Here is a 16,111-nt window from a genome sequence, read left to right as displayed (position 1 = left end):
GAGCTTCCCAGAGTACCATGATGTGTGATTGGGGTGGGGATTCTCCCTCTGTAGGAATTTTGAAAAATACATAAATTGTGCCCTTTACAACATAACTTTTAAATAAAATGAGGGAAATGATCTAGGTTTGAAAGGCAGTTCCAAAAGGGGAGTCATGAAATATTTGATTACTGACTCCATCTTCCAAAGAAGTCTGATGCTAAACATTGTTGCTTTGCGTATCAACACAAAGAAAACTTGTGGTTCCAAAAGGCTGGTAAAATAGTGCATTTTTCAGACAAGTCTCACTAAAAACTAACTGAAAAGCCATAAGTTTCCATTCAGCTCTAATAATCTTGGTGTTGAATTTGATATGACCCTCTTTTATTTTTCAAGCTGTAAATATTCCTTCAAGCAGATTCTTGGTTCAATCTACTGAATCAAAATCGACTTGGAAAAGGGGTCAGGGTTGCGGTATCAGTGCTGGATAGGAAATCACATTCACCCCTTGCAAAAATCGGAGGAATCAGCTAACATGGCAGGCTTCAGAAGACATTTGAAGGCGAAGCTATTCATAGAGACAGTCTCTTGTTTTCCTGATAGCACTCATTTATTTGTGTCACACCCCTCGCTCCCCAAATCTCATTATGAGGGACCAGGCCCCTCTAAAGGCAGTCTATCCACTCAGGTCCCTGAAGAAGTAACGAAGGTTCCACTTCAGCCTTGCTCTACCAACGTTTTAGGAAGGATTTTGTGAGATGGACTTAATGTCAATGAACTGGGTCTACAAAATGGCTACTTAGTTACAAGCTTGAGGTTCACAAAGCAGTTACATTGATCTACATAAATTAAGTTTCTCATACATGAGTTGCCTTGCTAGCTGCTTGAGCCTACTTTGTGGCTCCTCTACAGTAATTCCACAATTTTGGCAACTGGTTCTTCGAGGTTAGGTGGTTTATCGATCACAAGTGCACCATTATCTATAGGCCCCTGAAGCAACCTTCTTGTTGACCCAGCATCAATGATGGCTGCACTTCCTCTTGTTTAAGAAGGCAACAGAAGACAACTGCTATGGAAGTTTGGGTGAGCTGGGGTTTGAAAAAAAAAAAAAAAGGCAACAACTATATTTTAGATTTTGAATTTCGTTCTGTAACATGGCACATGTAACTGCTTCAGCAAATCAAAGTGGCAGCACTGTTAAGGGGCTACTCTTGAGCTGAAATAAAATTCTGACTCAAGATACCCACATAAGAGGCACACTCATGCTTTGTCTGAGAACCCACTCTCTACCCCACAGAAGTTTAGTGACTGATGAATACAGAGGGCCTTAACTTCCCACTGAAAAGAGGAGACGTTTTCAAAGCCTGGAGGCAAAGGGTGTTATATTGCCTTGAGTTATTAACTGGCCATTCTGTATGGCAACATTTCGATTTAAAATTCTGGTAATTTTCATAGCACTTTCACCACAATATGAAGAACATAAGAAATTGAGGTGTAGATTGTCTCCTGACCACAAATGTCGAAAAGAATGTACATTCACTGAACTGCCCCGACCTTTTAGGATTTTAATGTGTTGTTATGATGCTGCATAAATGTGAGTCCATATCAGTGCTTAATTTGTACATAAATAAATAACACAAAAAAGCATAGGTTCCCAAAGTATTTCTTGGGAGGCACTGCCAACTTCTCTACATGCGTAATCCACCTTACATTCACCATTAGGGTGGCCCACTTCTACTACTGACACCACATAAAAACGCCACTGGCAGCACACGCTCCCTCTAAGGAAATAAGCTAAAGCTTTCGGTGTTCTCACTGCCCCTCTAACAAATTATTCAATTGATTGAACCTTACCTGAAATTGGCCTCCTTTTTAAGTCAGGGGAGCAGGTTATATGAACTTTAAAACAGAGTACCATTTAATCAACTGTACACTTTTTTTTCTAGAAAGACTTCTTGTTTGAAATTGATTTACCAAGTAAAACATTTATTTTAAGATTTTGTTACTGATATAACTCATTAAAGAATTAAAGGCAAAGCGTTAACCACTGATGTTGAAAGGGAGAGAGATGGAGATACTCATTTAGTTGCTGATTTCCACATGTAAAACTAGGAAATACTGGATCAGTTCGGGCTTCTGCACTTGACCAAACTATATGATCCTAGAATTTTTTTGTGCCTCCTTTTGCTTTAACATTGTATATGAGAGAACCATTGAAAATACATCAGTTTGGGATGTGTGCTGTACAATAATATTTCTTGTATATTGTTACACCTGTCAGCCTTAGGGTGGTCTTCCCCCAAATCTGTAGCCTGTCTGCCTTATATTTTTGCTGTATCTTTTTGTTGGCCTTAGGGCTCTGAACACTTTACCACTGCTGACCAGTGCTAAAGTGCATGTGCTCCCCCCCGAAACATAGCAGAATTGGTGTATACACAATGTGCATATTTAACTTACTTGTAACTCCCTTGTAAAGTGGTATACCATATACCCAGGACCTGTAAATTAAATGCTACTAGTGGGCCTGCAGCACTTATTGTGCCACCCACTTCAGTAGCCCATAAACATGTCTCAGGCCTGCCATTGCAATGCATATGTGCACAGTTTCCACTTCGACTTGACAGTTAAAACCCCTTGCCAAGCCTTAAACTCCCCTTTTATTACATACAAGTCATTCCTAAGGTAGGCCCTTGGCAGCCCATAGTATGCTGCAAAAAAAAAAAGGGAGCGCGTAAATAAGCAGGGACCTTGGATAAACGTAATAATCATAGAGTTGCAATGAAATCTACGAAAACGGGTAAATTGTTTCAATATGGTATTTGGATTTACTAAATAGACAAATAACGTGGGAAACCAAAAACATTAAAAGCAACCATCCTCAGACAAGTTCATTGTGACATGACAGAAATACAGAATAAGTTTCATACATATGTTGCCCATGCTCGTACACATTAGCTTTGTTACAACACTGTGAGTCAGCGAACTTTAGTCTACAACGCTTTGATCCCACAATTAGTACCGGGATCATTATCAGGATATGGGATGTGCCTGAGAAACTGAGGAATGCTGCACAAGCAGCCAAGACCAGTATAAATATCAGGAGGAAAGAGTGAAAGAGGACAGAAGACTAGGAAGGGAAGGAACGAGGAAAAAGTAGATTGTTGAAGTGAATCATACTAATTTAAAGAAAAATGACAACACCCAGTGAGGGTTGCCATAACACACCTGGCTGCCCAAACATCCCCCCTTCCACTGGATGTAGTCATTTTTCTTTATATTAATATGATTCAATTCAACAATCTCCTTTAACCATAGCTCCTTTAGAGTTAGTTGGTAGCCCATAGGGCAGGGTGCTATGTAAATAAAAGGTAGGATATGTACTTTTAACGTTTACATGTCCCAGTAGTGACAAACTCCCTAAATCGTTTTTCACTACTGTGAAACCTTTTCTGCTCGTAGGCCAGCAATGGGAATTCCTTAATACACGTTTAAACTGTAATCCCAGATCAGAAAGAAGTAGCTGCAACAAGTTTCATATCTTTGGAATGGTAATGATAAATCCTCTTTAATGGTAAATCTGTATTTAACACTACTGATATAGAAATGCCACTTTTAGAAAGTGGGCATTTCTGTGCTCTTACTGCTTTGTGTGCGCAGCAGCCTGTCTCCAGTACACGTCTGGGGTAGGTGACAGCTACACTTTGTGCCATCCCTCTAGAGAGCCACAAACACAGGAAGGGTGGGTGTGACTGAACTCATTTGCATTCCGATATCTCTTCCTGGGCAGAAAGAGGGAGGAGGATCTGGCACACTTCAATAGGCAGTGTCATCTGTCCGACACAAAGGGCTGATTACCCCCTACTGATAGTCTGGAGCCAGGGCTGGGATGAAAGAGTGACCTGCGCACTTAAAGGAGCTGCTTAGAACTGACCTCCACTTCAAAGGCACAGTTGGGTATAAGTACTGAGGCTCTGGCTCTACCAAGACAGATCACGACTGGACCTGTGAAGAACTCTGCTAGTAGTGACGACTGGTGTTGCTACAAGTATTACTACCCAGGGATCTTAAAATCCATCAGAATCAGTCGCTTCAGACCCCGGCTAATAAGAACCTCATCTACCACCCACCCCCCTCCAAACCCTCCTCCACCTCAAAAATCAATGAACGGCTCTCCCAACTTGAATACCAACTCAAACTCATCATACAGGGCATCAACATGATAGCAAGAAGCCTCACCCCGCTGAGCCACCCCTCCCCGACCACGACACACACGCCTTCACCGGACATGACTACCCCACAGAGTCCCATCTGGCCCTCCGGGCCTTTCCACCGAACCACCTCAAGACCAAGAAGAACAAACTCCCCTTTGTCTCACAATGAAACAATGAAACTCGCTCAATCGTACAACTCGCTCCTACCCATCCTGAATCCCCTTTCCAACATCCAGGTTATCACTGGCCTAGGTCGTCACTACATACAGCCTTCTTCACCCAGACCCCCAGCTCACCTCGTCAACATCCCCCTGATCCCTCCCATGCCTGACCCCAAAATCTATCAGCATACAAACTGCATGCTCATTAACTGCAGATCAGCAGTCAAACACGCTAAGGATCTTGCTGATGCCATCCTAAATCATAACATTGACATTGCCTCCGTCACAGAAACCTGGCTGACTGAACTCTCACAACCGATTACGGACATCCTTGTCCCTCCCGGCTACTCAATTTCCAGCAAAGATAGAAAAAGATCGCCCTGGGGGAGGCATTGCCATCATTCACAAAAATGACATAGTAATAGAGTTAAGACTCATTCAACTACAACTCCTGTGAACACCTTAATGCCTCCATAAAGACAAGTGACAATTCCAAGGTGACCTTCCACCTTCTCTACCACCCCCCTGGCAACACCCTACCTTTCGCTGACGACCTAGTTGACCTAATAACGCAATGCTCCCTGTCCTGCCTCAACTCCATCATCTTGGGTGACCTCAGCCTCTGGTGGAATGACGAGAACAATGCTCTGACCAAGCCCTAAATTACCTTCTTCACAGGCACGACCTTTCCCAACATTGCAAGGGCCAAACCCATATCAGAGCAGCAACACTAGACGCGATAATAGCGCATAAAGACTCGCTCACGAATCCTTCCTGTCGACTGGTCAGATCATCACATCATCCTTTTCCATCTTAACTATACCCCCAACAAACTACTCAATCCCAAAAGATGTTTAAATGGAAAAGGAACATTAGCCAAATCTAATCTTGAAGAAAAAATCTCCTCCCTACTACTGCCCCCTGCGACCAACCTCTCAACCACGGAGTTAACCACCCATTACAACTCAACTATAACTACCATACTTGATCAATTAGCCCCTTTGAAACTGAAAAGAGTGAGAAACACACCATCCAGAGCCTGGTTCAACAATGATCTCAATTTAGAAAGGAGAGAACTGAGAGAAGCCGAAAGACTCTGGAGATCCGACCCTTCCACCACCCCCCTGGAGCAACTTAGAAGAGTACGGAGGAGCTACAAAAAACACATATCCAATGAAAAAAACTCCTTCTTCCCCAATGCTCTAGACAGAGCCAAAAACTGACCTAAGGAGCTCTTCAACATCATCAAACAACAAACTACTAAATCTCCCCTCAACCCCCTGCCTGCAACCATAGACACCTGTGTCAATTTCGCTAATTTCTTCAACGATAAAATCACTAAGATTGAGCTTTCCCTAGTACTGGATACCCCTCTTATCACAGAGCCCCCACTAACAATCTTATCCCTGTCCCATCCCTCTCTGACAACCCACCCCTCAAAACTGAATTCTATCTCTCCAACCAGATTCAGCTATTGACCCCCGCCAGCTGGATATCCTTGCCCCCTCCTGACATCGGACATCTCCATCTTATGCCCACCTCCAAAACATCCTCCCACTTAGCTGACCCTCTCCCTTCCTCCCTGGCAAAAAAACTCCACCAGTCCCTCTCCCCGATATGGACTAAGATCATCAACAGCTCCCTTCAAACCAGCGTGACTCCTGACTGCCTCAAACTAGGCCAAATCACTCTGATTCTAAAGAAACCAGGAGCTGACCCTAACATCCTCCATAAGTCTCCAACCTTCCCTCCCTTGCCAAAACTATAGAGAAATGTGTTGTCCAACAACTAACCCATCACATTGACAACAACAACCTCCTCAACCCTCTACAATCAGGTTTCCGAAAAGGTTGTAGCACAGAATCAGCCATCTTCAACATAGTAGATGACCTCCGCAACTCCCTTGACTCCAACTTATGTTGCCTTCTGATTCTTCTAGACCTAACAGCAGCCTTCAACACTGTGACTCGGCATTAAAGGTACAGTCCTCCGCTGGTTTTCCTCTTTCCTACAAAACCAAACGCAACAAGTAAAAATACTCAACTCGACCTCGCCCACCTCATTAATCACCAGAGGAGTCCCCCAAGTATCTGTCCTCTCTCCCACACTCTTTAACATCTACATGGACCTTCTTACCACCATCCTTGCTCGAGCCAGCATCCTCTTCCATCTCTATGTTGACGACACGCAACTTTATATTGAAATATCCTCTTTAGAAGATATCCACCACCTGAACAACACCCTCAAAGAAGTCCACTGTTGGCTATGCCATAATCATCTCAAACTAAACCTTGATAAGACGGAAATACTCCTCCTTTCGAAATTGAACCAGCTCCCTCAGTTGCAAGAATGGGTAAAGTCCATTGACGCTCTCAAATGTATTCTCACTCCTTAGAGCATGGTCAAGTCCGTGGGAATCAATCTTGCACTCCAACCTGACTATGCAGGACCACATCAAGAAGAACGCTAACAATGCTTTCCACAGCCTTAAACTTCTGAACAAAATCAAATCCTTCATTCCCCATGACGATCTCAAACAGGCCACACAAGCACTGGTACTTTCGAGACTAGACTATGGGATCTCCATCCTTACCGGCACGGCCAAATCCCAACTTGCCCCTATGAGGCCCACTCTTCACACAGCTGCCAGACTGGTGACGGAAATTAAAAAATATGACCACATCTCCCCGGCCCTGAAGAGTCTTAAATGGCTCTCAATTGAGGCCCGTTGCTTGTTCCGTACTGCCTGCCTAACACACAAAACCCTTCACACTGGGAAACCAGAATACCTTGCCAAAAAACTCTTGAAAGCAGGTCAAACAAGAACACTAAGAAGCTCAAACACCTTCCTCCTCCTCCTGCCAAAAACCAAGAAGCAAAAAACTCGGACATGCTCCTTCTCAAACAACGCGCCGAGAATCTGGAACTCCATACCTATTCACATCAGATCTAACCCTTCCCATCTGATCTTCAAGAAGCTACTTAAAGAATGCCTCCTCAACCAACCTACACCCCATAAAGAATCTCTCACCCCCCACCCCACCACTGCCGGATCGCTATCTTCTTGTCCTTGAGAACCCCACTGTTTAACCGGTCTGCAATGGGATCCTTATGTTTTTCTTGTGTTTTTCATGTGTTTATTATCTATACTATATATATATATATGTTCGATTCCATGTGTAGCTGCAGAACACATGCTGTGCACTGTTCCTGCCATCTAGTGTTGGGCTCAGATTGATACAAGTTGTTTTTCTTCGAAGAAGTCTTTTCGAGTCAGGGGACCGAGTGACTCCTCCCTTTCGGCTCCATTGCGCATGGGCGTCGACTCTATCTTAGATTGTTTTCTTTCCGCCATCTGGTTCGGACGTGTTCCTCTTCGCTCTGTATTTCGAATCGGGAAACATAGAAAATTATTGAAAATTATTCGGTATTGTTTACGTTTGGCACCGGTTTAATTTTATCACATCGGCACCGACATCAAGACTGCTTCGGCGGCCCTTCGGGGCTTCCGCACCTCACCAAGGCCTGGTCGGCCCGACCACTTCTGTCGACGAAACTAATGGACCGGACCCCCTTCCGTTTCTGTCCTAAGTGTCACGCCAAGTATCCTTATACAGACCAGCACCGGGTCTGTAACCTGTGTTTGTAGCCGGAACACAGAAAGGATACTTGTGAAGCTTGCCGAGCGTTTCGATCCAGAAAGACCTTAAGAGATCGACACGCAAGACGACTACAGATGGCGTCGAAGCCGAAACACCATCTCGACGTCGAGGAAGAAGAGATGAGGATATCCATCCAAGAATCGGACTCTGATGAATCCAACGGTGATCGACCTTCGAAGGCGCTTCAAACAGTGAGTACACCTGCCCCTTCCTACACCCAAGGTCACACCAAAAAACTAAAGGCCACGGGGACGCCACTGCCGGAAGGCCATGGCTCAACCCACAGAAAAGATGGTGACCAAGTAACATCGGTACCGAAAAAGGCCAAAGAGTTGCCGAAGACTTCTGACTCCGATCGAGAAACCGGCTCCGAAAAAAGTCAGCATCGAATAATCAAGTCGAGCAAGCCACGAAAGAGCTTATCGGAACCGAAAAAGACAATTTCTATGGGAATTTCGGTACCGAAAAAAACAGATTCGGAGCCGAAACGTTCTTCCTACACTGAAGAACAAGGGCTTTCTCTGCAGCTCAAAGAAAAGCAGAGATTTGAGCAGGAACTGGATTTAGAAGAACATGACCAAACACAGCAAAGGTTAGAAATCCAGAAAGACACAGGGAAGATACAAACCATCCCTCCACTCAAGTCAAAAAGGAAACTGGCTTTTCACGAGACTGAGATGCAACCAAAAGCCAAAGTGGTTAGAGAAAAGTCACCATCACCACATTTCTCACCACAAACATCCCCACTGCAATCACCACAGTTGTCACCAGTGGGTACACCAATGGCACAGTCACCCACACATACTGAGATGACTCAAGATGATGCAGATCCCTGGGATCTATACAACCCACCTATATCGGGTAACAGCCCAGAGTGTTATCCAACCAAGCCTTCACCACCAGAAGACAGTACAGCCTACACGCAGGTACTGGCCAGAGCTGCAACGTTCCACAACGTAACAATGCACTCGGAACCGGTGGAGGATGACTTCCTGTTCAACACTCTGGCATCCACGCATGCATCCTACCAAAGTCTACCAATGTTACTGGGCTTGCTTAAACACACACAACAGGTCTTCCAGGAACCTGTAAAAGGGCGAGCAATCACGCCAAGGGTCGAAAAGAAATATAAACCGCCCCCATCGGACCCAGTGTTTATTACTCAACAGCTCCCTCCGGACTCAGTAGTTGTGGGGGCTGCATGAAAAAGGGCGAATTCACAATCATCAGGGGATGCCCCACCCCCTGATAAGGAGAGTTGAAAATCCGACGCAGCGTGGAAAAGTGGCATCGCAAGCAGCCAATCAGTGGCGAATTGCAAACTCACAAGCCCTACTTGCCCACTACGACAGGGCACACTGGGATGAAATGCAAGACATCATCCAGCATTTGCCCAAAGAACACCAAAAACGTGCCCAACAAGTGGTTGAAGAAGGACAGGCCATATCAAACACCAAATACGGTCTGCCCTAGACTCTGCTGATACAGCAGCACAGACTGTCAATACAGCTGTAACAATTCGAAGGCATGCATAGCTGCGAAGTTCTGGATTTAAACCAGAGATTCAACAGGCGGTATTGAATATGCCGTTTAATCAACAGCAGCTATTTGGGCCGGAAGTCGATACCGCAATCGAAAAAATGAAAAAAGACACGTACACGGCCAAAGCCATGGGCGCGCTCTACTCCTCACAATACAAAGGGACATTCAGGAAACCACAGTTTAGGGGAGGGTTTAGGCAACAGCAATCAGAACCATCCACCTCCCAAACAAAACCCACCTACCAGTCTCAGTACCAGAGAGGGGGGTTTTGTGGTTCCTACAGTGGACAATTCCCAAGAGGAAGAGGGAAATTCCAGCCCTCAAAGCCAAGCCCTAGCAAACAGTGACTTCAATGTCACACTTCCCCAACACATATCACCGGTGGGGGGAGATTAACCAAATACAGCCACAATTGGACACACATTACCACAGACACGTGGGTCCTATCAATTATCCAACATGGTTATTACATAGAATTCACAACATTCCCTCCAGATGTTCCCCCAAAACCGCACAAAATGTCTCCACAACACTTAGACCTATTGCAAATAGAGGTCCAAGCACTGCTACAAAAACAAGCCATAGAGCTAGTATCATATCACCAGAAAGGAACAGGTGTTTACTCCCTGTATTTCCTTATCCTGAAAAAAGACAAAACGTTAAGGCCGATCTTAGATCTCAAAACACTGAATCTCTCCATCAAATCAGATCATTTCCACATGGTAACTCTTCAGGACGTAGTTCCCTTACTAAAACAAGGGGAATACATGACAATACTGGATCTAAAGGATGCGTATTTTCACATACCCATCCATCCATCTCACATGAAATACCTCAGGTTTGTAATTCAAGGAAAACATTACCAATTCAAAGTGTTGCCGTTCGGAATAACAACAGCCCCCAGAATATTTACAAAATGCCTAGCCGTAGTAGCAGCACATATAAGAAGACATCACATGCACGTACTCCCATATCTGGACGATTGGCTAATAAAAGCCAACACTCAGCAACAATGTCACGTCCACACGCAATATGTAATAGATACTCTACACAAACTAGGGTTTTCTATCAATTACCAAAAATCTAATTTACAACCATCCCAAATACAACAATATTTGGGAGCAACACTCAACACACAAAAAGCTATTGCCACTCCAAGTCCACAAAGGGTGCAGTCGTTTCAAAATATAAGATCACGCATGCAACCAAACCAACAATACACAGTCAGGTTTGTGATGAAACTATTAGGCATGATGTCCTCATGCATAGCTATTGTCCCAAACGCAAGGCTACACATGCAGCCCTTACAACAGTGCCTAGCAAAACAATGGACGCAAGCACAGGGTCAACTCCAAGATCTAGTGTTGATAGACCGCCAAACACACTCTTCGCTTCAATGGTGGAACCATACAAATTTAAACAAGGGGCGGCCTTTTCAAGACCCAGTGCCTCACGCCATTATCACAACAGACGCATCCATGATTGGGTGGGGAGCACACCTCAACAATCACAGCATACAAGGTCAGTGGGCCAACCAGCAAAAACAACTCCACATCAATCACTTAGAACCGTTAGCAGTCTTTCTAGCAATAAAAGCCTTTCAACCCCTTCTAGCCCCCAAAAACATTCTTGTCAAAACAGACAATATGACAACAATGTATTATCTAAACAAACGGGGGAGACACACTTGTCACAGCTGTTTCTCTTAGCACAAAAAAATTGGCATTGGGCAATTCACAACAACATTCACCTAATAGCACAATATATACCAGGCATTCACAATCAGTTAGCTGACAATCTCAGCCGAGATCACCAAGAAACTCACAAGTGGGAAATACATCCCCAGATCCTACAACATCACTTCCACCGCTGGGGGACACCAAACATAGATCTGTTTGCAACAGAAGAAAACGCAAAATGCCAAAACTTCGCATCCAGGTACCCACACCCTCAGTCCAAGGGCAATGCTCTATGGATGAGCTGGTCAGGGATATTTGCTTAAGCTTTTCCCCCTCTCCCGCTCATTCCTTATCTGGTCAACAAACTGAGGCAAAACAGACTCAAACTAACACTTATACCACCAACGTGGGCTCGCCAAGCGTGGTACACCACACTGTTAGACTTATCAGTAGTACCCCACATCAAACTACCAAACAGACCAGATCTGTAAACACAACACAGACAACAGATCAGACACCCGAATCCAGCATCGCTCAACCTAGCAATCTGGCTCCTGAAGTCTTAGAATTCGGATATTTAAACCTTTCTGAAGAGTGTATGGAGGTCATTAAACAAGCAAGAAAACCCACAACAAGACATTGTTACACTAATAAATGGAAAAGGTTTGTTTGCTACTGCCAGGCTAATCAAATTATGCCGTTAGACGCCTCCACACAAAACATTGTAAGTTATTTACTACACTTACAAAAGTAAAATCTAGCCTTCTCTTCCATTAAAATCCATCTAACTGCAATATCTGCTTATCTGCAGATTAAACATACAAAATCGCTTTTTAGAATCCCAGTTATTAAAGCCTCTATGGAGGGACTAAAAAGAATCATACCACCAAGGACACCACCAGTACCTTCGTGGAATCTTAATATTGTATTAACACGACTCATGGGCCCACCATTTGAACCCATGCATTCTTGTCAAATCCAATTTTTGACTTGGAAGGTAGCTTTTCTAATAGCCATCACTTCACTTCGAAGAGTTAGTGAAATACAGGCGTTTACTATTCAAGAACCCTTTATACAAATACATAAACATAAAGTGGTTCTCCGTACAAATCCACAATTTTTACCAAAAGTCATACCACCGTTTCATCCAAACCAAACTGTGGAACTCCCAGTCTTCTTTCGACAACCAGACTCAGTAGCAGAAAGAGCATTGCATACGTTAGACATAAAGAGAGCGCTAATGTATTACATTGACAGAACAAAACAATTTCGTAAAACAAAACAATTGTTCGTAGCTTTCCAGAAACCTCATGCAGGTAACCCTATATCCGAACAGGGCATTGCCAGATGGATAGTCAAATGCATTTAGACCTGTTACCTTAAAGCTAAAAGAGAATTACCCATCACTCCAATGGCACACTCCACCAGAAAGAAAGGCGCCACAATGGCTTTTCTTGGTAATATACCAATTACAGGGATTTGAAAGGCAGCCACCTGGTCTACGCCCCATACATTTACTAAACATTACTGTGTAGATGTGTTAGCAACACAACAAGCCACAGTAGGACAGGCTGTACTAAGAACATTATTTCAAACAACTTCAAATCCTACAGGCTGACCACAGCTTTTGGGGAGATTACTGCTTTGTAGTCTATGCACATTGTGTATCTGCAGCTACACATGCCATCGAACGGAAAAAGTCACTTACCCAGTGTACATCTGTTCGTGGCATGTTGTGCTGCAGATTCACATGCGCTCTCCCGTCTCCCTGGGAGCCTGTAGCCGTTTTAGTTGAATGTAAATTGTAAATATGTAAATAAATATTTCTTAACTACACACTATGTACATACGTTTCTACTCCATTGCATTGGCACCTCTAGTATCCTTACTTTACCAACTCCTACCTCACCCTTTGCGGGGAAAACAATCTAAGATGGAGTCGACGCCCATGCACAATGGGGCCGAAAGGGAGGAGTCACTCGGTCCCGTGACTCGAAAAGTCTTCTTTGAAGAAAAACAACTTGTAACACTCCGAGCCCAACACCAGAGGGCAGGTACAGTGCACAGCATGTGAATCTGCAGCGCAACATGCCACGAGCAGATGTACACTGGGTAAGTGACATTTTCCATACTACAGTATATAATCAATAATTGGGGTCTTGCCAGCGCTATAGAAAACTTTCTAAATAAACAAAATAATAAAGTATTGCCACTCTGCTGAACTGACTGTTCTGAAGGAACAGCTTTACTGCTCTGAGCTGCCGATCTGTCCCTGCTGAGGACAAGGACTGGACCCTTCTCACTTGAACCTGGAGTGACTCCAAGGTCTTGCTGGCTTGCCTCCTGTTTCTGAAGTCTCAGGGCCATCAAAGACTTCTGACAACTCTGTTTTTGTTGCTGAACTCTGCCTTCTGCCCTTCGAAGCTGACTTGATTATGCCGCGGGACCCGAGTGTGAGGTTTGACGACGATGTAGCTGGGAGGTTCAGTGCTGACGCATCTACCCAACAGCTTGGATCTGAACCAACGCATTGAGTCTTTGATGCCCACACTTGCTCCATCCAAGATTCTTTTTTGTGAGTTTTGAGTGAGTCCCGTAGCTGACCTGCCCTCCATTGCAGTTAGCCTGAATTCTGGATTTACCTTGGTCTAGTACAACCTCAAGTAACCTTTTTGGCGATATTAACTTCTAAGCAGTTTTTGGATTTAATCTTTCAAAATTCATATCTCAACTTCTACTTAATGTATTTTTGTCTTTGTGGTCTTGTTTTAGTCAGATAAATATTCTCTAATTTTCTAATTGTGTGCGCAGTCTTTTTGTGGTGTTTTCATTGTGTGTGGGTTGCACAGTACTGTACAAATTGCCTCTTACATGAAGCCTGTCTGCTCTGTGCCAAGATACCAGAGGGTGAGCACAGGTTAATTTAAAGTGTGTATCCGACTTACTCTAACTAGAATTGTGGTCTCTACTTGAACAGTGTTGCTACACTGACAGCTAGAGACCCAATTCCTAACATTTATGTTTTACTATAGTATATAATGTTGCTTGATCAATAACAATACAAAAGAGGCCCAGCTAAAAGAACTACCACAGGATTGATAGGAAAAAGTAAAACCCTCACCCACTAGGGTTACCCCTTGGTGGCAAGCTTCATCATTGGGTTTCTTCCTGTTACGCTTGATCAGTAACAACAATCTAGGCCACAGATAGGGTTCTGATTTGCCTCTTGTTTCAATAATGACATGGTCATCAGGACAATGGAAGATGCACTTTTAATTAATGTCGCTCAACGATACAACTTAATGTAATAAAATGAAGTGGGCTTGTTAAAATACAGTTTTTTATATTTTGAGGAGTACTGTATTTTTACAAGACTTATATTGCATGACTGACATGAAATATGTTAGTAGCTCGGCTGTTGTTATGACTTTTCGAGACAAGCCAGACCCTAAATGTAACATTACTTAAGCTTGCGGAAGGGGTAGTAGTCTTCAGAAAGTCTCAATCACTCCTGTTATGTTCAGTGTATGTTAAAGATATATGACCTTTTTCTCTCTACATCTTCTCTATCCTGATATATTACACCTCATTTCTTTCCTCTTCGGCACCCTCTTTTTACTCCCTCTTGAATGCACTTCCTTGCCTCTCCTTCACTTCCCCACTGCACACGCACTCAACTGTCAGCATGCATTTTCTTTTACTTTTGCCTTGCCAGTATTTTGACAAATGTGTACCTCCTCCACACAGAATCCTGCACAGACTCAATTGCAACTGGAAATCTTGGCACTTCCACTGTGCGATCTGCAGAGAGGCCAAAGATGGAATGACCATGTACTCTTAGCACCTTTCTGAACTAGAGTGGCACTGAGTAACTTGCACTCTTAAACGTGGCCAGTTATAAACACCTGGAGACGACTCGGTTCCAAGAGTGCACTATACAAGAGTAATATGCTATACAAAAAAAATAGACAATCACATCTTCATAGAAACAGCACAGTCTATTAGGGTATGCAAAATTAAGTAAAACGTGAAATATAAAGCGAAACTAAATCCCTGGCCTGGATTACCTAAATGTTTTTTTTGTATTCGTTGTTAATAAATTGATTAATGTATTTGCCTGTAAAGGTAAGGACATCATAGAGACTCGTTTCTCTCGTTTCAATTTCAGCTTTTAATTACCACCGGGTCTGAGAACCTTAGGGTCTTGGCCCACTTAAAGGTCTGGTTTTCCTTTGACACTCGTTTATACCTTTTAATTTGTATCCATTTAAATATAATTGTATTTTGTTGGTTTGGCGTTTAGTGACAATGCGAAACGCGTCAAAGCAGAACAAACGGGAGGTTTCTTGCCTTTTGAAACATTTCAAAGTGCATGCCCACTGAGGTGGTGAGGAAGGAGGACCAACAGTTGAGTAGGCTGTGAGGAGGCAAATGGGCTGTGTATCCAGAGCGCTTTTACTCTTTTCACAGCCCCTTCAATACCACGCAACACAACACTTGTAGGTCAGAAGCCCGTCCGGAAATAGCTCACCACTGCGATTACCATTCTGCACCACAGATCGTTCAGCGAAGAGGCGTTGTCCAGACTCAGCGTGATGGAATATCAGTAGTGGCCAGCTGGCAGCGCTATGGAGAAAGCTGGAAAATCACTGAGCTGCACGTAAGTGTGTCAGAGTTGCAGCTTACCAAGCCTTCGCAGGCTCAGTCACTGCAAATAATTTGAAGTGATTTGGTCAACCTTTGCCGACCTGGAATCCAATGAGTTCCATTGCTGTTTTTTGCATTAAACAACCATTCATGATAGTCATTGCAGGAAATTAAGGGAATCCAGACAGATTTGGAGTCCGGGTAGGCCATAGTAAATATCTGTAATAATA

General features: G+C 43.7%; 1 protein-coding gene across 5 annotated transcripts in view; it reads left to right on the top strand.

The window, feature by feature from the left end:
- Positions 1-16,111, top strand: part of SMARCA2 (SWI/SNF related BAF chromatin remodeling complex subunit ATPase 2) — a 1,363,970-nt gene that overhangs the window by 476,467 nt on the left and 871,392 nt on the right. The window lies entirely within an intron of this gene.

This window comes from Pleurodeles waltl, chromosome 1_1, assembly GCF_031143425.1.
Source record: "Pleurodeles waltl isolate 20211129_DDA chromosome 1_1, aPleWal1.hap1.20221129, whole genome shotgun sequence".
Classification (NCBI taxonomy): Eukaryota; Metazoa; Chordata; class Amphibia; order Caudata; family Salamandridae; genus Pleurodeles; species Pleurodeles waltl.
Note: the sequence above shows the minus strand (reverse complement) of the source record. Positions and strands in the feature narration are given on the sequence as shown.